Here is a 24,469-nt window from a genome sequence, read left to right on the forward strand (position 1 = left end):
CTTTTAGAATGAGGGGGAAGCAGTGTGGGTGTCTCTGATGACCACAACTACCATCGATCTGGTGGCTTCTGTGGTAGGATATATACAACCAAGTGGCAGAGTGAGTACAGGAAGTGTGGGAAACCACACAATAATCCAGAGATTTAAAATGAATGGTCAAAATGTATTTCCAGTGGAATTCCATGGAAGGAGATCTATTAGGGATTTATTAACCCAATGGCATTGCCCCAGATTTACAATTATCCATAAATTTATGGTACCCAGCTGTGAGTCTGATTTTCAGGGTTGCTGAGCACCAGTGCATCTAGCTGAAGCCAGTGGGAGCTGTGTATGAAGTTTGGTACTCAGAACCTAAGGTGCCCAATATCAGCAAAGGATGAGTGCATAGTGGGTGCATGATGCTGCTGGATCCAAATGGAAGCATCTCTCACACAGTTTGCATTCACCTTGCACAGGCATGACAAGAAAACACAAGGCAGGAACAATCACGGCTTTAAAAAAAAAAGAAAAGAAATGAAACAATAGATTAATCAGTTGTGAAAGAATACTAAACTCACCTGAAGTCCTTTTGCCAAGTGCAGATCATGTGAGGATTTCAAACTGAGGTTCAGCTTTTGGATACATGCAAATAACAAGATCTTCTAGCCCGAAAAAAGCACGACGAATAAGTCTAACCCTAAATAGGCAAATCCTGATTAATATGAAGGGATAGGAATGGCTGTAGATCTGACCGGAAGACTTGATATTTATTGAGATGAATAAGATTCTTCATTTATTTTAGTCAAACAGGACTCACTTATACCAGGATAATTGTTGATATAATATCCTGTCTCCTTTGGGACTTGATCCCTGAAGTTTAGCCCGCCTAACAATCTGTGTCACTAATTAATCAACACTTAATACCATATATGTTTGTCTACAGTAAGACACAGATCCTCCTTTGGTACCCACCAGCTTCAGAAAAGAGCTACAAGAATGAACAGAGGCCTGGAAAACATGCCTTATAATGAGAGACTAAAGGAACCCAATCTATTTATCTTACTAAAGAGAAGTTTAAGAACTCACTTTTATCACGCGGAAGTTAAGCTTGGGCAGGAATGACTGGGTAAAATAAAATGGGCCGTGTTATGCTGGAGATCAGAAAAGATGATCATAATGTTTCTTTCTGGCTTTAAATCTATTAATCTACAAAGTTAACTGAGGAAGATCCTAAATTAAGTTCTGTACTTTGCTGCTTGTTATTTACATTCATTATTTAGGCTGTGGTTAGATAGATAATGACACCAAGTGCTCAATTCTGATTGAAAGTCAATAGAATTTGGGAGTCTAACTCCATTAGGCTCTTCTGAAAATCCTAGCCTAAGCTATATACTCAAGGTCAGCAGGGCAATGACATAAATGTTGGCTATACTGCACTGGACTATAGAATCATTCCCAGCATCCTTCTAGCTCAACGCATATTTAATAATATATCCAAAGTGGGAACTTTTGTTTCAACCAGAGAAATTGCAAGATATCCCCACCAGAGTATTCCAGAGCCCAGTGGTTAGGACGCTTATTCAAATGGCTTCTCCTCCTCGGGCAGAGTGAGGAATTCAGCTGGAATAGCCAACATCTTGGATGAGTTCCCTAACCACTGGCATAAAGTTTATGAAGGAAGTTGCCTTCCCTTCCCTTCTCCCCACCCTAGCTATTCTGTGTGGAGTTAGGTGTGGTATCAGATCGGGCCCTGCAGGCCAGATAGGAATGGCAATGCCTATCACCACCCGGTGGAAGCAGCATGCTGGGGCTTAGGCATGAGACAAGAGTCCAGGTGTCTGCTTGACGCAGCAGTGTGCATGCTCGGAAGTGTAACTACCTAGAGGACTTTCACAGCAAAAATGTAGGTGCTGCATGTGTTTAGGCACCTACAGAGTTGGGTGGCAGCCAAGTGTGTGTATGTGTGTGTGTGGGGGGGGGATATGGATCACACCAGTGCCTAAAATCCTTGGGCACCTACTTCCCTTTGTGGATCTGGATGCATGTGTCTCGAAGATAATTGCTAGAAAACATGGCTGCCATTAATGGCCTGAAGGGACATTTAGCCTGTGATTCTCAAAGGAGGCTAACACTTAGGCCCTATTGAACATTCTATCCTTACAATTATCTTCCAAATTGCTGTGTACTGCCCTGAGCAATTCTTCCCTTATTAATATCTAGGGGCAAGATTTTACACAACAGCAGCAACATCTTTGTCCTCATTCAATTATGATTCTTTGCATTGTGACAGTGACAAAAAATCCCCATCAGCATCAGGGGCCCATTGTTCTGGCCACTATACAAATATATAACAGGACATAGTCCATTATTACACGTATTACACTAGTGCCTAGTTGCCCCAATTCAGAACAGGACCCTGTTGTGCTGGACAAACACATAGGAAGAAACACTTTCTACCCCAAGCTGTTAATAATCTAAATAGCCAAGACAAAGGTTGAGGGGGAAACTGGCACAGAGAGAAAGTCACTGTCTCTAGGCCACAGAGCTGGTCAGTAGCAGAACCCAGGAGTAGAAGCTAGGTCTTCTGTGTTCTATTTACTAGACCACACTGTATCTTAATAAATGTTGCTTCAAGCAAGTCACACAATAGGCCATTTGTAGCACAGACGAAAGACTGTAAGAATTGGATCAGGCCCTAAGTAGACAAAGAATTAAAATGTATCTAGGTATGCTTCTGGAATACTGTACCCATTTCTGGTGCCCACAATTCAAGAAGGATGTTGATAAATGAGAGCAGGTTCAGAGAAGAGTCACGAGAGCGATTAAAGGATTGGAATATGTGGTGTATAGTGATAGACTCAAGGAGCTCTGTCTATTTAGTTTAACAAAGAAAAGATTAAGAGGTGACTTGATTACAGTCTCTGTGTATCTACACAGGGCACACATATTTAATAATGGGATAGTCTATCTATCAGAGAAGGGTGCAACATGATCCAATGGCTGGAACTTGAAGCTAGACAAATTCATACTAGAAGTAACATGTAAGACTTAATACAGAAAGTAATTAACCACTGGGACAATATACCAAGGGTTATGGAATTTTTGAATCTAGATTGGATGACTTTCTAAAAAGATCTGCTCTAGGAATTATTTTGCGTCTGAAGCTGAACAAATCACAGAGATCTGTTAAAGTCATGGATTCCATGACATCCATGACCAAATTGTATAGTTATTCTAGATGTCCCAATTTTATAGGGACAGTCCTGATTTTTGGGTCTTTTTCTTATATAAGCTCCTATTACCCCCCACACTCTGTCCTGATTTTTCACACTTGCTGTCTGGTCACCCTAGCTTAGTCATTAGTTCCTTTAAATATAATGATACTATCCTCAGTTGCCCACGTATCCATATATTAGCTCTCCTCTATTACAACTTTCACTTTTAGCATCTCTCTTACATTAAGCCACAGCCTAAGACCTACTTCATAATTACCCATTGGTTAACGAATGACATTTATTTGCTCTCTTATGCGTAAGCCTGACCAAAACTTGCAAACAAAACTCTCAGTGCCCACTAACATAATCAATCCCATGCTCAGCGATAGGGCTGTCAATGTTTCTGTCAGTCACTGGAAATGAGCTGAAAATCTCTGGCCTCATGGTGGGTGGATCCCCAGGCCACAATCCCTTTCCTGGTGTCTAGCCCCTCCTCCTCAGGAAGTGGAGGTGCTTCCTACCCCAGGTGGGCAGTGGTGGATGTCCCAGCTAGGACTGGTCTACAGAGCCTTAATTCCTTACTCCAATGGTTAGGCTTGAGAGGAACCGCTGCTCTGGTTGTTGCTAGGTGGACTCTCCTTCCTCCCACTGGCTGACCTCAGGGAATGAGTGGAAGTTTCAAAAGCATCTACATTGTTAGGAGCACAAGTCCCATCACCTGTCAATGGCAGTCCTCCTCCTGACTCACGGAAGAACTTTTGAAAACCCCACCCTACATCACTCTAACTCCACTAAACTCTCCATTCACTTCAATTCAGTTACTCTGGATTTAGACTGGAATACACTGAGAAGCTAGATTCTGACCCAGAGCTACTTAGCCTCTGCTTAAGATTTCTGCAGCATTCATCAAGATGCTCCTTTCTTCCCTTCAAAGGAGAGGTGCTAAGATACAACATATGGTATTTACAGAATGAACAGAATTTGAGCTCCATTTCTTCCCTTCAGTTGGTTGATGGTTTCCACCTAGACAAGTCTACGCATTTGTCTGGCACCTGCTTCCTTCATTGTAATATCCAGTCCCCTATTTCAGCACCTAACACCTTTAGGAAGTATGTGTTTGTGGTTAAGGCCCTGGAGTAATACATGCTTGCTAAACCCAATCTAACCTTGACCTTTTTCCTTGTGTAGATGCAGGGTAAAATCATGTCACTTGATTTATCTGGTTGACTTAAACTAGGCTAAGAATCAGGCTAAAGTTTGGGTTTACCAAACATGCCTTCATTCAAACTAAACTCAGCCCCTTTCTGAAGCCAGTCCAAGTCCCAAGCATTGGGTCTTTTCATGTGATGATTTTCCAGTTCAACACCACTCAAACCCCAAAGCTTATATTGATTTAAGTAGAAATAAATCAAGTATGGATATCAATTTCATGAGCCAGATCCTCAGCTGGTGTAAACTGAGATAGTTCCTTGAAAGACAACTGAGCTATATCTATTTACGTCACAGAAATTTTGGCCTTAGAAGCTGTTTACACTAGTGCTTTTATTTAGACTAAATCGATTGCCAGTTGTGTACCCGTGTCAACCAGTTGCATGAACAGAATAGATAGTCCAGTCCTTGCAACTTTTGATATATATTATAATTTTATTTAAAATGATAAAATCTTGATATGGTTACATTCAGAGGTGAGCTGGAGCCAGTTCGCACCGGTTCGCTAGAACCGGTTGTTAAATTTAGAAGCCCTTTTAGAACTGGTTGTTCCGCAAGGGACAACCAGTTTTAAAAAGTCTTCTAAATTTAACCGGCCAAAAGTGGCACCTTAGGTGCCGACTCCGTGGGTGCTCCAGCCCTGGAGCACCACCGCCAGCTCCCTGCCCCACCCCCAGCTGCAGCTCACCTCCGCTCCACCTCCTCCCCTGAACACGCCGCCTCGCTCTGCTTCCCCGCCCCCACCCCAGGTTTCCTGCAAATCAGCTGTTGGCGCGGGAAGCCGGGGCAGGCTGAGAAGCAGGTGGCGGCTTTGCAGTCAGGCCCAGGGAGGCAGAGGTGAGCTGGGGCGGGGGGGGGCGAGGAAGGCCACCCATGCTGCAGCAGGTAACTGGGGGGCGGGGGGTGGCGCAACTCACCTCCGCCAACCTCGGCCTGAGCGGGAAGCTGCTGCCTGCTTCTCAGCCGTCCCCGGCTTCCCACCAAATAGCTGATTTGTGGGAAGCCGAGGGAGGGGGCGTGGCGAAGCAGAGCGGGGCGGTGCATTCAGCGGTGGAGGCGGAGCGGAGGTGAGCTGGGTCCGGGCATGGGGTGGGGCAGGGAGCTGCCAGTGGGTGCTTTGCACCCACCAAATTTTCCCCATGGGTGCTCCAGGGCTGGAGCACCCACAGAGTCGGTGCCTAAGGTGCCACTTTTGATGTGATCAGTGGGGGGAGTGGCCGCTCCCCCTGCTCCCCCCACACCACCCCTAGCTATGCTCCCTCACCCCTAGGAGCCAGAGGGACCTGCCGGATGCTTCCTGGGAGCTGCCCCAGGTAAGCTCTGCCGGGACTCCCCATTTTGCCCCCCAGCAGGCCCCTGTGGCTCTTAGGGGTGGGGTGGGCACCCACTACGGTGGCCCACGAGACCCTCCTGCCTAGTTCTGGGGGCAGTCAGGGGACGGGGGGATGGATGGGGCAGGAGTCCCGGGGAGCGGGGGTGGGCAACGACCCCTTCGTGGGGTGAGGAGGGAACTGGTTGTTAAGATTTTGGCAGCTCATCACTGGTTACATTACATGAGATACTTGAATTTTCCCTAATATTCTTGCCATAGCTGTTTTCATATCTTTATTTTTCAAACTGTAGATGATTGGGTTTAACATGGGGGTCAAAATGCTGTACTGAATGGAGAAGAGTTCATCTAGAACCAGGGAAGAGACTGAGCTGGGTTTCATGTACTGGGAAAGAGCTGTCAGAAACAATAAACCCACCACAATGAGTTGGGAGCTGCAGGTAGAGAAGGCTTTACGTTGTCCCTCTATGGAATGCATCTGGAAGATAGTGGAGATGATGTAAATATAGGAGACCAGAGTAAGGAGCTGAAACCAAATATCACTGCAGAAGAAAGAAGAACTGTTTTATTGGTGAAGGTCACAGTGCAAGATAGTTGTCGTTGCGGAGGAAGCTCACACCTGAAATGTCTGATTTTACTGGGCCCACAGAAGTGCAACTTTGACACTGGGACAGTATTTACCAGTGAATATAAGAGCCCCACTGTCCATGAACCATGCACCAATTGGCTGCTGACTCGTTTGTTCATGGTCTCCGCATAATGCAATGGGTGACTTATGGCAGCATATCGGTCATAAGCCATCGCTGAGAGTATGAAAACTTCAGTACCAGATGAGAAGAAGATGATGAACATCTGGGCAATTTAGCCACTGACGGAAATGGTTGTATGCTTTGTCTGGAAATTTACCAACATCTCAGGGACAATGGCTGAGGAATAACAAATATCAACAAAGGCCAAATGAGACAGGAAGAAGTACATTGGAGTGTTGAGGAGAGGATCTACCCTTATCACCAGCATGATCATCATGTTCCCCACCAGGGTGATTAGGTAAATAATTAAAAACACCAGGAAGAGGAAAATTTGGAGTTGTGGGTCATTCGAAAGTCCCACAAGAATGAACTCAGTCACACTGGTTTGGTTTTCCATTCACATTTAGTGACCTGTAAGAAGAGAAAAAGAAAATAAATTAACCAATAACAGGTTTATGGAAATGCCGAGAGAGAGAGAGAGAGAGAAAATACCCAGGTGATATTTTGAAAGCCAACTGGACTTAGATGCACAAATTCACATTTCTAATTCAGCACTCTAAGTTGGATAAAAATTAAATGGGTCCTATTCCATGTAGTTTTACACAGGTATTTTCTTTCATTACACAGAGATCAACACCTCATCCATCTTGTCTCAAACATTTCTCATGTATAACCTCCTGCATAACCGTTTCTTCTAAACATATCCTATCTCATCCATCCTGTGCACTGTGTTAGGGTACAGGTTGAAAAATATTAAAGTATTAAGAAGCAAAATTGAAAAATACTTTCCAGTCAGTGCTGTGTTCGTCCAGATAAATTTGTAAAAGTGGCATAGTGAATATTTGTTTCAATTGTCTGTCAGTGATTGGTATAAATAGATCTCATAACTCTTGTGTTACTCTAGCTTTACCCCAGAATGACTACAATGATTTAAGTAGAATTATCCCATCAGAAAAGTGGAGTGGGCAATGGTGAATTGAGTCCCATATGTGACAGGTTTGCAAGTCAAAGATGTTTTTTTCCAAAATCAGGAAGCGTTTTCTCATTCTAGCATAATGTTCTAGGCCAAGATTTGTAAAGTAGGTGGTGATTTTGATTTTTTCAATTTTTGGATTGTTAACTTGAGAAACTTCAGCACCCTGGTCTGAAAATCACACGTTATTAAAGTATCTAAAACCTAAGGCACCCAACACCTTCCCCATCAGCAATACAGGTTCATCAGGCCAAATTCTGACACCTATTTGACCCCATTCTCTACCCACTTTTTGCCCTCAATCAAACCTGTGTAACCCTATTGACTTCTAAAAATCAATCTCAATGCAAATTAGTAGATTTTGATTGATGACACACAAGAGGGAGATTTCAGAGTAGCAGCCATGTTAGTCTGTATTCGCAAAAAGAAAAGGAGTACTTGTGGCACCTTAGAGACTAACCAATTTATTTGAGCATAAGCTTTCGTGAGCTACAGCTCACATCCGATGAAGTGAGCTGTAGCTCACGAAAGCTTATGCTCAGATAAATTGGTTAGTCTCTAAGGTGCCACAAGTACTCCTTTTCTTTTTACAAGAGGGAGAAGAATTTATCTCGAACTCCCTTAGCATCACTGTCTCTCGGTCTCATTTTTGGTCGGTAACCTCAGCAGATGCTAAGAGATTGGAGATGAAGTGAGCTGAAGGACAGGATTAGTTGAAGAGTAAGTGTCATTGTTACATAAGCAAATTGCAGAATAGAACAGCACTTCACAGCCCATTTCACTGAACAGGATCTGCATGGATAGACCCCTGCACCCATGCGGAGTCCCAATGAGGTAAATGGGGTTCCTCACAGATACAGGAGTCCATTCATACAGATCTGATTGCAGCACCAGGGCCAAAACCCGTTGTTCTGTGACCAGGTATGAATGCCTCTCAAAGCGCTCTGTTTAGAAAATTGATTATGAAAATCCTCAGCACACTTACTAACAAAAGCAACCATGCATTCATCCTATTACAGTCATTGTCTTCCCTTCCATTCACAGCAGAGAATACCATTTCTCATCATGTCCTAACTTGGACTGTAAACTCTTCAGGATAGAGCATTTGCCTTTTGAATAGTCCCTAAAGCCATACTGATGACACTGCACAAATAGTAGTCATGTCTTATAAATGATTGACTAACTTTTAAACTTGGGTGCCCACAGCTAGGCATTGAAACCTGCATTTAGGCAACAACAAAAAAAACCAAAAACAAACAGAAAACAAAGAAAACAGGCAAACCCTCAACAGATTAGTTTTTTTTTTTTTTTTTTTTTTTACAAAATTTCCTTGAAAAAACAGCTGTCCATTTTTGACCAGCCCTGAGTATTATTACTTGTGTTGATGGTGGCAATTTGGAAACTGGCTGTTTCCAACATGCTTTTTGAGTTGCCCTAGATTAGAAACATTTTAGGAGCAAGTTCTAAATCCTTGTGCCATTCACTTCAATGATAAAAATTCCCATTGACAGAAATAAGATTTGACCCTGTGTGCTCAGACAAAGCAGCCTTCTTGTAAAGCGCTTTTGGATCTGCTAACAGAGAGTGCTAGACAAGATCTAATTACTTCTGGATTCTATACTGTCTTGTACCTTGTGTAGTGACTCACAGCTACATAAACTGGATCCAGAGGCGAGTGAAAATGATCAAAGGGATAGAATGCAAGCCATGTGAGCAAAGGCTAAAGGAACTGGGTATGTTTAGTTTAGAAAAAAGATTAAGGTGGGCAAGATAGCGATCTTCAAATACTTGAAAGGCTGTTCTCTTTTTCCACAGAGGGCAGGACAAGAGGCAATGGGCTCAAACTACAGCATAGCAGATGTAGATTAAATATCAGGAAAAACTTCCTAACTGTAAGAACAATAGAACAGGCTGGCTAAGGAGGTTGTGGAAGCTCCTTCACTGGAGGTTTTCAAAAGGAGGCTGCATAGCCACCTGTCTTGGATGGTTTAGACACACCAAATCCTGCATCTTACCAGGGATTAGCCTAGATGACCCTTGTGGTCCCTTTTAAGCCTATGGGTCTATGATTCTATACAAAGCACAATCAAATCTGAATGTTATCATTTTCCACCCATTTTGTTCTGAGTATGCACAGGAATAAATTCTGTGGTAGAAGCTTGAAGGCAGGACAGACACAATGATTCATATTCTCAGGTCAATGGAACTGCACCAATTTACACCAGCGGAGGAATCTGCCCAATATATTTACTGAAATACTTGGTGTGCATAAATGTCTGCTCACCAAAAAAGTAAATCCTGTCTTGATGATTTCTCTCAACTTGTTATCAAACTTCTATGACACAATCCCTGTGTCCTAACTGTGGGGACTAGTACTATAAAGCATGAGTGAATTGGTAAGTAGAAAGATAACTTGCCTACAATGTGATAATAATCAGCCAAGGGTTTGTGTTTTGGCTACATTTTCTGAAGCAAATAGAAGGACAGTGAAAGCATCTAATTTAGGACCTGATCCAAAGCGTTCTATATAAGTTTGTTCTGTCTTTCTTTGCTGTACTACCCCTCTGAGATAATCTCTTCATTATAAAAGAAAATTTGCTTATATTTTATGGTTTCTAATCTTTGGCCTTTAATTTTTCTGCATTCCTTTTCAAGAAAGCTTGTCATTTCCTGCCCAAATAACCAGAGAAAGAAAAGGTTATTACCCAGTTTTACAGACATGAAACTCTGATACATAAAGAAGGCAATTACAGGACAAGACAAACCTTCCCTAGTAGGAAGAGGTCTGTCTCAGAATCAGAAGCCCTTTGCCAATAAATCCAAGGATATCTGTCCAAGAATCTGCAGGCTGCTGCCTTGCCTGGCTCTGATGGTTTTTGTTATACTAGGTGGCCATTTTTTCTGTGTATTACATCATAAGAACATAAGAACGGCCATACTGGGTAAGACCAATGGTCCATCTAACCCAGTATCCTGTTTTCTGACAGTGGCCAATGCCAGGTGCTTCAGAGGGAATAAACAGAACCGGTAATTATCATGTGATCCATCCCCTGTTGCCCATTCCCAGCTTCTGCCAAACAGAGTCTAGGGTCACTCTACAGCATGGTGTTACATTCCTGCCCATCCTCCCTGTAGTGGGGCAGGTGACCCACTCCCTCAGAACAGGGGTTACAAGGAGTCCTGGAGAGGGCTGTGTCTGGGAAAAGCTGAGTGGGGAAGCAGCCACAGCTGTGGCCAGCTCATTCAGGGCCCAGCTGGCCCTAACTAATCTAATTGCCTTCTATGACGAGATAACTGGTTCTGTGGATGAAGGGAAAGCAGTGGACGTGTTGTTCCTTGACTTTAGCAAAGCTTTTGACACTGTCTCTCACAGTGTTCTTGCCAGCAAGTTAAAGAAGTATGGGCTGGACGAATGGACTATAAGGTGGATAGAAAGCTGGCTAGATTGTCAGGCTCAGCGGGTAGTGATCAATGGCTCCATGTCTAGTTGGCAGCTGGTATCAAGTGGAGTGCTCCAAGGGTCGGTCCTGGGGCCAGTTTTGTTCAATATCTTCATAAATGATCTGGAGGATGGTGTGGATTGCACCCTCAGCAAGTTTGCAGATGACACTAAACTGGGAGAAGAGGTAGATATGCTGGAGGGTAGGGATAGGATACAGAGGGACCTAGACAAATTGGAGGATTGGGCCAAAAGAAATCTGATGAGGTTCAACAAGGACAAGTGCAGAGTCCTGCACTTAGGACGGAAGAATCCAATGCACCGCTACAGACTAGGGACCGAATGGCTAGGCAGCAGTTCTGCAGAAAAGGACCTAGGGGTTACAGTGGATGAGAAGCTGGATATGAGTCAACAGAGTGCCCTTATTGCCAAGAAGGCCAATGGCATTTTGGGATGTATAAGTAGGGGCATTGCCAGCAGATCAAGGGACATAATTGTTCCCCTCTATTCGACATTGGTGAGGCCTCATCTGGAGTACTGTGTCCAGTTTTGGGCCCCACACTACAAGAAGGATGCGGAAAAATTGGAAAGAGTCCAGCGGAGGGCAACAAAAATGTTTAGGGGACTGGAACACATGACTTATGAGGTGAGGCTGAGGGAACTGGGGATGTTTAGTCTACGGAAGAGAAGAATGAGGGGGGATTTGATAGCTGCTTTCAACTACCTGAAAGGGGGTTCCAAAAAGGATGGCTCTTGAATGTTCTCAGTGGTAGCAGATGACAGAACAAGGAGTAATGGTCTCAAGTTGCAGTGGGGGAGGTTTAGGTTGGATATTAGGAAAAAACTTTCACTAGGAGGGTGGTGAAACACAGGAATGCATTACCTAGGGAGGTGGTGGAATCTCCTTCCTTAGGAGTTTAAGGTCATGCTTGACAAAGCCCTGGCTGGGATGATTTAATTGGGGATTGGTCCTGCTTTGAGCAGGGGGTTGGACTAGATGACCTCCTGAGGTCCCTTTGAACCACGATATTCTATGATACTATGATTCTTATAAGAGGGCTGTGGGCCAGGAGCTTGAAGGAGGCTCTGTCTAGCTGTAGAGAAAAAGGACCTGGCTGCCTGGGAGACCAAGGTACCTAAAGTAGAGCTGGGTAGGGCTGGGGGAAGGCAAGAGGAGCTGGGGAGCTCCAGCCTCGTAAACCCCTAGGCTGTGGGCCTTGTTAAAGGCCCAAAAAGGGACTACTGGAGCAGTGCTGGGGAATCGGTTAAGAAGAGCTGGGGAGCTTCAGCCTGGCAACTCCCCAGACTGCAGGCCTTGTGCAGGGCCTAACACAGGTACTGGGGTTGCAAAGGTGCAGCCTGGGGTTAGGCAGAGGCAGCTGGTCCAAAACCCCCTTGCCAATGATGAGTGGCCATTACAGACTGCAGTCTGCGCCAGTGAACGGGGGCAAGGTGATGACTGGCAGCAGCCACTGAGGCAAGGTGGGGTTTAGAGGGTTGAGGGTTCCGCTGGGAGGGGAAACCCAGAGTAAGGGGGTACTGCTGGGGGCAGAACCCTGAGGGAAAGAGGCACCGGGGTCCGGGAGGGCAGCAGCAATTGAGACACAGGTCTCTAGTGGGCGCTCCATTTGCTGGAAAGAGCTAATTCCCAGACAACTAGCAGGAGGCGCTGCAGTAGTGAGTCCTCGCTTCACTACACTCACGAATCGCCATTCATGGACCTATCCTCCATGAATTTATCTAGTTCTTTTTTGAACCCTGATATAGTGTTGGCCTACACAACATCCTCTGGCAAAGAGTTCAACAGTTTTTCTTTTTGTTGTGTGAAGAAATATTTCCTTTTGTTTTAAACCTGCTACCTATTAATTTCATTGGGTGACCCCTAGTTCTTGTGTTATGAGAAGAAGTAAACAACACTTCCTTATTTACTTTCTCCACACCAGTCATGATTTTATAGACCTCTCTCATATTTCCCATTAGTCATCTCTTTTCCAAGTTGAAAAATCCCAGTCTTATTAATCTCTCCTCATGTGGAAGCTGTTCCATACCCCTAATCATTTTGTTATCCTTTTCTGTACCTTTTCCAACTCTAATATATTGTTTTTGAGATGGGGCAACCAGGTCTTCATGCAGTATTCAAGATGTGGGCATACTATGCATTTATATAGAAGCAATATATTTTCTGTCGTATTATCTATCCCTTTCCTAATGATTCCCAACATTCTGTTAACATTTTGCCACCTCTGTACATTGAGTGGATGTTTTCAGAGAACTATCCACAATGATTCCAAGATCTCCTTCTTGAGTGGTATCAGCTAATTTAGACCCCATCATTTTATATGTACAGTTGGGATTGCATTTTCTGATGTGCATAACTTTGCATTTATCAAACATTAATTTAACACATACGGATTGGCTTTGCAGTCCTGATTGGTTCCTGACTTCTCAGGCTGAGGATCTGCAGACCCATATAGATTCTCAGCATTTTTCAAGATAAGATTCAATATTCACAGATATATTTTCTATATGCCCACAACAGACTAAAGAGGAGTAAAATAAGAGGGAGCTCACCAATCTTCCATAAAGAGATCACGGACATTCAGAATTTTAGTGCACACTCCCCAACATAGATAAATAGACTGACTGTGAGACCATATACTGAACAGCACTTTAGTCAGTTTATGATACTGAAGTTAATGGAACTATTGTGGGAGGAAAGTACTAGTTGAATTGAATGTTATCACAGTGTAGCTCTGAGAGATGAATCTCTCTCTATCCCTAAACGCATCTATCTAGTTAATATCTCCCTCCCTCTGTCTCCTTCTCTCTCTTTCTCACTCTGTCTCACCAGTACAATATGTAAGAATGTCAGCTACATTTTACCCTGAAAAGTCAGTTCCTGCCAGTTGAGGGGGGGCATACGTGGGTGTTGATCTAATTTATATATTTCCCTCTCTGCCCCTCTCGTTTTGGAAAATAAAATCCTTTATTTTTCTGGCTCTAAGAGCAAGAGTTAATTACTTCTGGGAGTCTGAATACTTTCTGGTTTCCTCTGGGACAAGTATCTCTTGTGTAGAAAGCTAACAGTGTTCTGGGTGAATAATGAATGAGTATTTTGCAATGGGTAATATGACAGACCCAGAAAGCTCGATCTGCTTTAATTTATTGATTCATTTCTAGATACTGAACTAGATCCTTAGATAATGTAAATCACTGCCACTACAGTGAAGTCAATGGCCCTACACTGGATTACACCAGCTGAGTCTTTGGCCCATGTTTCTATTAAAAATTATGCATTATCACAGGGAATCTGCTCTGGGTAGTGGACACTGGTTGTGAGGTAAGACAGTGCTATTATTTCCCATTTACAGATGGAGATTTGGGCCTCATGATGGATAATCAGCTGAACATGAGCTGCCAGTGTGATGCTCTGGCTGGAAGAGCTAATGCAATCCCAGGATGCATAAACAAGTGAATTTTGAGTAGGAGTAAGAGGTTATTTTAACTCTATATTTGATACTTTTGGGAACACTGTCCAGTTTTGGTGCCCACTATTTGAGAAGGATGTTGATAAATTTTAGAGGGGTGAGAGAAGAGCTACGAGAATAACTAAAGTATTAGATTTCAGAGTAACAGCCGTGTTAGTCTGTATTCGCAAAAAGAAAAGGAGTACTTGTGGCACCTTAGAGACTAACCAATTTATTTGAGCATGAGCTTTCGTGAGCTACAGCTCACTTCATCAGATGTATACCGTGGAAACTGCAGCAGACTTTATATACACACAGAGAGTATGAAACAATACCTCCTCCCACCCCACTGTCCTGCTGGGAATAGCTTATCTAAAGTGATCATCAAGATGGGCCATTTCCAGCACAAATCCAGGTTTTCTCGCCCTCCACCCCCCCACACAAATTCACTCTCCTGCTGGTGATAGCCCATCCAAACTGACAACTCTCCACACAATGTGCATGACAATCAAGTTGGGCCATTTCCTGCACAAATCCAGGTTCTCTCACCCCCCCCCCCCTTCCCAAAAACCACACACACAAACTCACTATCCCGCTGGCAATAGCTCATCCAAAGTGACCACTCTCCCCACAATGCGCATGATAATCAAGGTGGGCCACCCCCAGCACAAATCCACCTCTCACCCCCCCCCCCCCCCCCACCTCCATACACACACAAACTCACTTTCCTGCTGGCAATAGCTCATCCAAACTGACCACTCTTGAGACCACTTTTGAGAGTGGTCAGTTTGGATGAGCTATTGCCAGCAGGAAAGTGAGTTTGTGTGTGTATGGAGGTGGGGGGGGGGGTGAGAAGGCCTGGATTTGTGCTGGGGGTGGCCCACCTTGATTATCATGCGCATTGTGGGGAGAGTGGTCACTTTGGATGAGCTATTGCCAGCGGGATAGTGAGTTTGTGTGTGTGGTTTTTGGGAGGGGGGTGGGGGGGGTGAGAGAACCTGGATTTGTGCAGGAAATGGCCCAACTTGATTGTCATGCACATTGTGTGGAGAGTTGTCACTTTGGATGGGCTATCACCAGCAGAAGAGTGAATTTGTGTGGGGGGGTGGAGGGCGAGAAAACCTGGATTTGTGCTGGAAATGGCCCAACTTGATCACTTTAGATAAGCTATTACCAGCAGGACAGTGGGGTGGGAGGAGGTATTGTTTCATATTCTCTGTGTGTATATAAAGTCTGCTGCAGTTTCCACGGTATGCATCCGATGAAGTGAGCTGTAGCTCACGAAAGCTCATGCTCAAATAAATTGGTTAGTCTCTAAGGTGCCACAAGTACTCCTTTTCTTTTTGTAAAGTATTAGAAAACATGCCCTATAATGAAAAACTCAAGGAACTCAATCTATTTATCTTAACAAACAGAATGTTAAGGGGTGACATGATTACTGTCTATAAGTACCTACATGGTGAAGAAAAATGTAATTGTGTCACCAGGAAACCCAGGTGCCATTTCTTGCCAAATCTGTAGCTGAACATTGACAAATTCATAGCTGCGAACCAGACCAGCTCACCTGCATGCTAAAAGTTCAAGATAGGTGTTAGACTTGTAAAGATATGTTTAGACTCTATAAAATGCTTGTCAGTTGCTGCCTGTATTAGTCTTTCTTGTAATGTTTTCATCTGGTGCAATAAGGGAATATATAAGTTTTGCTTTTTAATTGTGAAGCTAGCCAGGCTGAGTGGTTCCCCCACTCATCAAGAGGGACAATCAGACTATGTGAGCCATTGTAGGACAAAGATTTGTTGATTGCCCCATCCACCCATGAAGATGTTATGTGAAGGAGATCTCTTATCAGTTTGAATTCTGGAGGAAGGGCATATAAAGATGCTCACAAAAAGAAATGGTTCTTTTTGCTGTTTGGACTCTTACAATGGCTAGAGTTAAGGAACAACAAGCAGAGACCCCCAGGGTCAACCTAGCTCTAAAAAACATTCAGTGGACAGTTTACTACATCTCTATCACCTTTTGGAACCACAGACTGTTACTCACCTGTGCCTATATGCTGCCTCCTTTAACCTGTAAATAACTCATTTCTTTTTCCTAGCTAATAAATCCTTAGTTTACTATAGGATCGGCTGCCAGTGTTGTCTTTGGTGGGAGATCTAAAGTACAAATTGATCTGGGGTAAGTGACTGGTCTCTTGGGACTGGGAGCAACCTGATTATTTTCTGATTTTTGGTGTAAGTGATCATTTATCACTAAGTCCAGCTTGCCTGGTTAGGAAGATATACTGGAGTGCCCAAGGGGACTGTCTGTGACTCCGTGACAAGATGCTTAGAGTGATCTGGGAGTTCAATTTGTTACTGGATTGGTAAAATGTAATTCTGGAACACACCACCAGTTTGGGATGTCTGCCCTGGTTGCACTCATGGTTGTGAACTACTCCAGACAGCATGGCAATGAGCTCTTCAGTCTAGCAGAGAAAAGTCTAACAGATCCAATGGCTGGAAGTTGAAGCTAGACAAATTCAGACTGGAAATAAACACATAATTTTTTAACAGTGAGAGTAGTTAAACACTGGAACATTTTAGCAAGGGTGGTGGTGGATTTTTGCTCACTGACAATTTTTAAATCAAGATTGGATGTTTATCTAAAAGATCTGATCTATCAATTATTCTGGAGAAGTTCTATGGCCTGTGTTACACAGAACATTGGACTAGATAATGAGAATGGTACCTTCTGACATTGGAATCTATGAATTTGAGCCAAAGAGAGGATCAATGACATGTGCTGCTTCCTGTAACTATGTTGCTGCTATTCCCTGGGCCACTTCCCATATATCCCCTTCCTCTTACCTCAGGGCTGAAGTTCTTCCTCATAAACTGCCAATGTCACCAGCACCCATCTTCTGGCACACCCTTGAGCTCCAGGCACCAGCAAGGAGCACCTTTCTTGCTCATCTGGTCCCTGCCAGGGACTGACTCACTCAGGCCCTGCAGCTCCTTTTATCTGAGCCTGCTGAGCTTTGATTGGTTGCTTCCCTGCAGTCTTTCTAGGCAGTCCTGGAAGACCCACCTTCACTGCTCCTCTTCTGGGGCAGGGTGTAGTAGGACTGCAAGGCTCCAGCAGGGGGCCTCAAATTCACCAAACACAACTGTCTGCAGAATTATTTCTTCATATAATGCATAGGGTCACATATGGCAGTGTAGCGGTCATAAGCCACCTCTGCAAGAATGAAAACTTTGGCACCGAAGAATAAAGAACATCTGGGTGTCACCATGCCTCAGTGGGTCACAGCTGAGAATACCAGATTCAGGACAAACTGCTGAGAAATAGGGTAGACAGACCACAAATTGGTGGTTATTCTATCATTAGATATACCAAACCAGTAACATAAGTAAACTTCTATCTCACCACATTGGTTAACAAGAAGTCAAAAATGCAGTCTCCTTAGGCATTCCAGCCCCTTTTTCACCATCCAGACACTAGACTTTATGATGAGTGGTGACTGAAAACCAATTTAATCAAACAAAGGTTTCTTCTGATCTCAAGAGATCAGCCACATAGCCAGCTCAATATAGAACTCAGATCTTACCCAATAATCATGCTGCTGCCAATCCATTAGTAACTAAAATCTAAAGGTTTATTAAGAAAAGAAAAGTAGAACAGAGTTAATGGTGTTAATATATCATATACATACAATAATGGCAATATTCTTATATCAGGTTTATAGCAGTGATGTTATAGACTCGTGACTTGTAAAGTCTCTGGTAATTTCCAAAAGATTGGAAGGTCCTCAGTCCATAGTCCAAGATACTCCTTTGAATTGTAAATTCAATTGAATTGTAAAATCCAGAGACTCAGAGCAGGAAAGAGGCAAAATGGAGTCATTCCAGGAGTCTTTTATACCCTTTGCCATGTGCATGGAGATTTTCCATTTCAAACAAAGTTCACAGTCTCAGCTGGTGGAAAGTTACTGTCCTAAGATGGAATCCAGGGTGACATGAGCATATCACATGTCCTTACATGCTTTGATGACTCCCAGGGGCAGCCATTACCCATATACTTGCTAAGAGTCCACAGGAAAGGCTCTGTAGACAGGCTCCCTGCGCAGCATGAATTTCTTCAATTGTCCATTGTTAGAGGGAAATGTCCTTAATGGGCCATAAAGCTTGAATAGTCCATTCACAATGAGCTGGTGAAACTGGATGTAAACTAACTTGTGGGGGTTACCCCAGGAACAAACACATTTGAGATACAGACGTGAAGCCAAACTTCATAACTTCAGATATAGGGATGATACATGGTGTCAAGGTTCCTTCCCCACTCTGAACTTTAGGGTACAGATGTGGGGACCTGCATGGAAGACCCCCTTAGCTTATTCTTACCAGCTTAGGTTAAAAACTTCCCCAAGGTACAAACTTTGTCTTGTCCTGGAACCGTATGCTGCCACCACCAAGCATTTAAACAAAGAACCGGGAAAGAGCCCCCTTGGAGACATCTTCCCCCCAAAATATCCCCGCAAGCCCTACACACCCTTTCCTGGGGAGGGCTTGATAAGAATCCTCATCAATTTGTACAGGTGAACACAGACCCTTGGATCTTAAGAACAATGAAAAATCAATCAGGTTCTTAAAAGAAGAATTTTAATGAAAGTTAAATGAAGTTTAATGAAGTTAAAAGAATCACCTCTGTAAAATCAGGATGGTAAATACCTTACAGGGTAATCAGATTCAGAACACAGAGAATCCCTTTAGGCAAGCTACAAAAAGATACAAAAACTGGAATATACATTCCATGCAGCACAGCTTATTTTACCAGCCATAAACAAAAGGAAATCTAATGCATTTCTAGCTAGGTTACTTACTAACTTAACAGGAGTTGTGAGTCTGCATTCCTGATCTGTTCCCGGCAAAAGCATTACACAGACAGACAGAAGCCTTTGTTCCCCCCACTCCAGATTTGAAAGTTTCTTGTCCCCTCATTGGTCATTTTGGGTCAGATGCCAATGGGGTTATCTTAGCTTCTTAACCCTTTACAGGAGAAAGTATTTTGCCTCTGGCCAGGAGGGATTTTACAGCACTATATACAAAAAGGTGGTTACCCTTCCCGTTATATTTATGACACATGGATTTAAACAGGATCATCTTATTTAGAAAAATATAACTTTTGCATTAACACCTTACATGATATACTGTGTACAAGATTTGTTGCAATTGTATAACAGTGGCAATTTCAGTGATGTAAATGGTCATATTCAATAATACAGCATCACACGCCACTTCTTTATTTTAAAAATCTATCATTTTTACAGCATACACACCATGGCAAATTCAACCTCATTAACATGCTTGCACACATCAGTAAATGACATAAAATGCATGTCTAATACAGTATGTATACACACATTACATTACTGTACATAATAATATAACATATAGAGCAGTCTAAACAAGTCACTGTCCATATGAAATTTTAGTTTGTACCGATTTCACTCATGCTTTTTCTGTAGCCTGTTGTAAAACTAGGCAAATATCTAGATGAATTGACGTACCCCCTGGAAAACCCCTGCATACCCCCAGGGGTACGCATACCCCTGGTTGACAACCACTGCTCTATACCACTTACCTAGACAGCAATTCACTTCTAGAAACTTCTTCCTTCTGTCTTCCTTCACTCGTGGGACAAGAAGGATCTCAGAAATGATTGCTTAGACATTTTTCTTCTTCAGCACACTTCCCAGTTACTTGAACTCACCTGCTATCTGTGAGATATCTTGAGATGCAGTGTCACTGGCTCTTTTATGGATCCTTGCCTGTTGACTTCAGCAACCTATACAAACTTACATTGATGTCTTGTATGTTGGCTCTGGGAGGGCAGTACACCATACTCGGTTTTCCACATGTGCCTTGCAAAATGTTCTTTCAATTCTTCTGGGTATTGAATCCCAATAAGGATTGTCTGTCTTTCTTACACTGTTGGAGAACTCTTTGTAGGCAGATTTGATTTGCTTATGGATTGGGCTGAGCTGCCATCCACAGGTGTGTCCTGTACATCTAGGAATTATTTTGGGGAAATTCTATGGCCCTGTGCTATGGAGGATGTCAGACTAGATAGTTCTGCTTGGCCATGAAATCTATGAATCTGTGAATATGAATCTCTCTCTTCCCTTGGGCCAGCTGGATCTTGAGAGATCTCTTCCACAGTTTCCACATTGAGGTCCTGGTATTGATTGGAAACTTGTAGTTGTGCAGTATTCCTCCTGGTCCTCTTCTCTCTGGTGGCCACAGCCTGTCCATCCTCATCTATCTCCAGCTCCACAGAATGCCACTGTGACATCTTGCACTTGGTGGTTATGAACTGCCAGGTCTCCTCTATGACATCGTCTATCTCTGACTCTTTGCTGGCCAGCTCCATTCTTCCTTGAACCTGGGCTACTGGTGTTTCCCAAATCTGGTTGTCTAGGAACATCTCTGCTTCTCTGATTCTCAGTAGTATCTGTTCTTGTCTCTCCAATTCCCATTGAAAGGAATAGAAATCCCCATCCAAAGGCCTTGGCAATTTGAAAACCTAAGTTTTAATGTTTCTATTTAAACCTGATATTTTCAGGATTTCTGGGCAGCCGTAAGTCCCAAACCTGTTACTGAGCAAAGCAGATGCTCCCTGTGTTGAAGGGAAGGCTACTCTGATTAATATGGATTTTTGCTGGCTGCCTTTAGGTGACTGTGTTTGCAACCATTTTTCCTAAGTGATTTCCCTAAGCTCACGAAGGAAGACAGGGCCATCTCTGATATTAAAACAGAGGTTAAGTGTAAACTGTGTGTATCTTGATTAGCTCCAGTTAAAGAAAAGGAGATACTTTAGATTTACACTATGAAGGATCAGAACAATAAAAGCAGAATATTAAGTACTTTGGGTATTTTTCCCAGCTTAGGTTAAAACTTCCCCAAGGTACCAACTATTTTACCTTTTGTCCCTGGACGTCATTGCTGCCACCACCAAGCATCTAACAAATATAACCGGGAAAAAGCCCACTTGGAAATGTCTTTCCCCCCAAGCCCTACACCCCCTTTCCTGGGGAAGGCTTGATTAAAAATCCTCACCAATTTGCATAGGTGAACACAGACCCAAACCCTTGGATCTTAAGAACAAGGAAAAAGCAATCAGGTTCTTAAAAGAAGAATTTTAATTGAAGAAAAAGTAAAAGAATCACCTCTGTAAAATAAGGATGGTAAATACCTTACAGGGTAATCAGATTCAAAACATAGAGAATCCCTCTCAGCAAAACCTTAAGTTACAAAAAGGCACAAAAACAGGAATATACATTCCATTCAGCACAACTTATTTTATCAGCCATTTAAACAAAACAATCTAATGCATATCTAACTAGATTGCTTATTAACCCTTTACAGGATTTCTGACCTGCATTCCTGCTCTGGTCCCGGCAAAAGCAACACACAGACAGAGAGAACCCTTTGTTCCCTTTCCTCTCCCCCCAGCTTTGAAAGTGTCTTGTCTCCTCATTGGTCATTTTGGTCAGGTGCCAGTGAAGTTATCTTTAGCTTCTTAGCCCTTTACAGGAGAAAGGGTTTTTCCTCTGGCCAGGAGGGATTTAAAAATGGTTAGCCTTCCCTTTATATTTATGACAAAGATGTTGAACAAAACCACCAGTCCCAGGACCAAGCCCTGGGGCACTCCACTTGTTACCAGCTGCCAACTAGACATTGAGCAGTTGATAACTACCTGTTGATCCCAATGATCTAGCCAAATTTCTATCCAACTTACAGTCCATTCATCCAGCCCATACTGCTTTAACTTGCTGGCAAGAATACTGTGGGAGACCGTATCAAAAGCTTTGCTAAAGTCAGGTTATATCACGTCCACTGCTTTCCCATATATACAGAGCCAGTTATCTCATAATAGAAGGCAATTAGGTTTGTCAGGCAAGACTTGCCCTGATGTGACCCCTGATGGAATTCGTGCCTGTGAGAGAGAGAAAAAAAGAGAGCAAGAGAGTGAGCTTTGGCTGTCTGCTAGAAAGAGTGAGGTCTGCTCCATCTCCATATTTGTGTATATGTGTCACTGTTACCCACTGCTGGAGGGAAGGAGACCTGGTCCTGATGCATGTTTTCATAGATGCCAAGGCTTGAAGGAACCGTTGTGATCACCTAATCTAACCCTGTGTATAGCACAGGTGAGACGACATCCCCCAAATAATTCCTAGAACAGATCATTTAGAAAAACATCTAATCTTGGTTGAAAAATTGCCAGTGATGGAGAATCCAACATGACCCTTGGTAAATTGTTCCAATGATTAATTAGTCTCATAGTTAAAAACGTATACCTTATTTCCCGTCTGAATTTATCTAGCTTCAACCTCCAGCCATTGGATCATATTATACCTTTCCCTGCTAGACTGAAAAGCCCATTATTAAATTTTGTTCCCCATGTAAGTACCAATAGACTGTGATCAAGCCACCCCTTAAATTTCTCTTTCTTAAATTAAATAGATTAAACTCCTATAAGGCATGTTTGCTAATCCTTTAATTCATTCTCATGACTCTCCTTTGAACCCTCTCCAAATTATCAACATCCTTCTTGAACTGGATACAGTATTCCAGCAGTGATCAGCACCAAATACAGAGGTAAAATAACCTCTCTACTCCTACTTGAGAGTCCTATTTATACATCCAAGGACCACATTGGACTTTTTTGGCCACAGAGTCACACTGATTATCCACCTGAACGCCCAGATCTTTCTCAGAGTCACTATTTCCCAGGATAAAGTCCCCCAACATGTAAGCATGGCCTCCATATGTGTTCTTAGATGTATACATTAACATTTAGCCATATTGATTGTGTACATGTTTGTGTGTGATTTTTGCTCTCTAGAGGAGAAAAAGAACCCTGTTCAGTGTGTATGTGTGTTTGTCGTGTATATATGTGTGTCCCTACTACCTCGTTCAGGAGGAAATGAGACTTTGTGTGCATGTGTGGTTAAAGGTGTGTATGTAACTGCTTCCACCTCATGAAGAGAATGAGACCTGCTTTGTGTGTGTGTGTCTGTGTGTGTGTTCCTGGTACCCCCTTCAGGAAGGAATGAAACTTAGTGTGTGTGCCAGTGTACGTTTGTCACTGCTTGCCCCTTATGAAGAGAATGAGCTGTGCTTATTGTGTGAGTGTGTTTTTGCATGTGTGTGCACATGTATGCCCTTCCCTTATGGAAGGAATGAATCCGCGTGTGTGAAGGGGCTGGGGAGTTTGAGATGTTTTTGATGAATTGCCAGAGCTCAGTTCTTGCCCGGTGCTGCATGTCAGAATTAAGCAGAAATACCCGTGTTCCGAGGATGCCAGGCATGGGCCAGCAAGGGCTCTCTGGGTATGGCAGAGTTGTGTGTGAGACAGAGATGTAATAGCAGAGGGCTGCAGTTTAGAATTCATGGGCACTGACAGAGCTGTGGGGGTGGGAGCCCAGGGTTGGGATCCTCTGTTCCCAGGGGTGCTCGACCCCCGCTTCATCCCAGACCCCACACCTACTCCAACCCTTCCCCCAAGTCCCCACCCCACCTCTTTCTGCCCCTGCTCTGCCTCCGCAGCACCCCCACTCCTGCCCACTTATGCTAAGTATCCCATAACCCCTTGCATTCACTGAAGTAAGTTTTGGCTTGTGCAATTAGAGAAGCTGTCAAGATCAGGACAGATAGTGCTTTATCAGAGCAGCAGACTGGGAGTTGCTCTGACAGCTGGGACTGAAATGTCCCAAAGTAAGAGGATTGTCTAGGCCTAGTACAAACCTAAGAGGTGCCTTTGTACCCTTTGGTACCTGAAATACATGTTGTCAAAACAAAGAGATATGGGATACACCATGCTGCCGGAAGAACAAGGTAGAAAGCTGATTGGTTAAATGTAATTTCAGATGACTTACACAGTACCTTGTACTTGCAAACAGGTTGGGTATAAAAAGATGGCTTTAGGATTACAACTTTGACAGCACAGCTTCTGCGTAAGGTGAATGTAACAGTGCTGTGTGATACGGCTTCCTGGAGACTGGTATTGTATTGAACCTTTGTCCTGTATTTTATTATTAGTTTATAGCAATCAACCTAACTGGTGT

At 43.3% G+C, this 24,469-nt stretch overlaps 1 pseudogene; it reads right to left on the reverse strand.

Annotated features, from left to right (window-relative positions):
• Positions 1-5,947: 5,947 nt before the first annotated feature.
• On the reverse strand, positions 5,948-6,879 carry LOC125629479 (olfactory receptor 5V1-like; annotated as a pseudogene).
• Positions 6,880-24,469: the final 17,590 nt, after the last annotated feature.

This window comes from Caretta caretta, chromosome 13, assembly GCF_965140235.1.
Source record: "Caretta caretta isolate rCarCar2 chromosome 13, rCarCar1.hap1, whole genome shotgun sequence".
Classification (NCBI taxonomy): Eukaryota; Metazoa; Chordata; order Testudines; family Cheloniidae; genus Caretta; species Caretta caretta.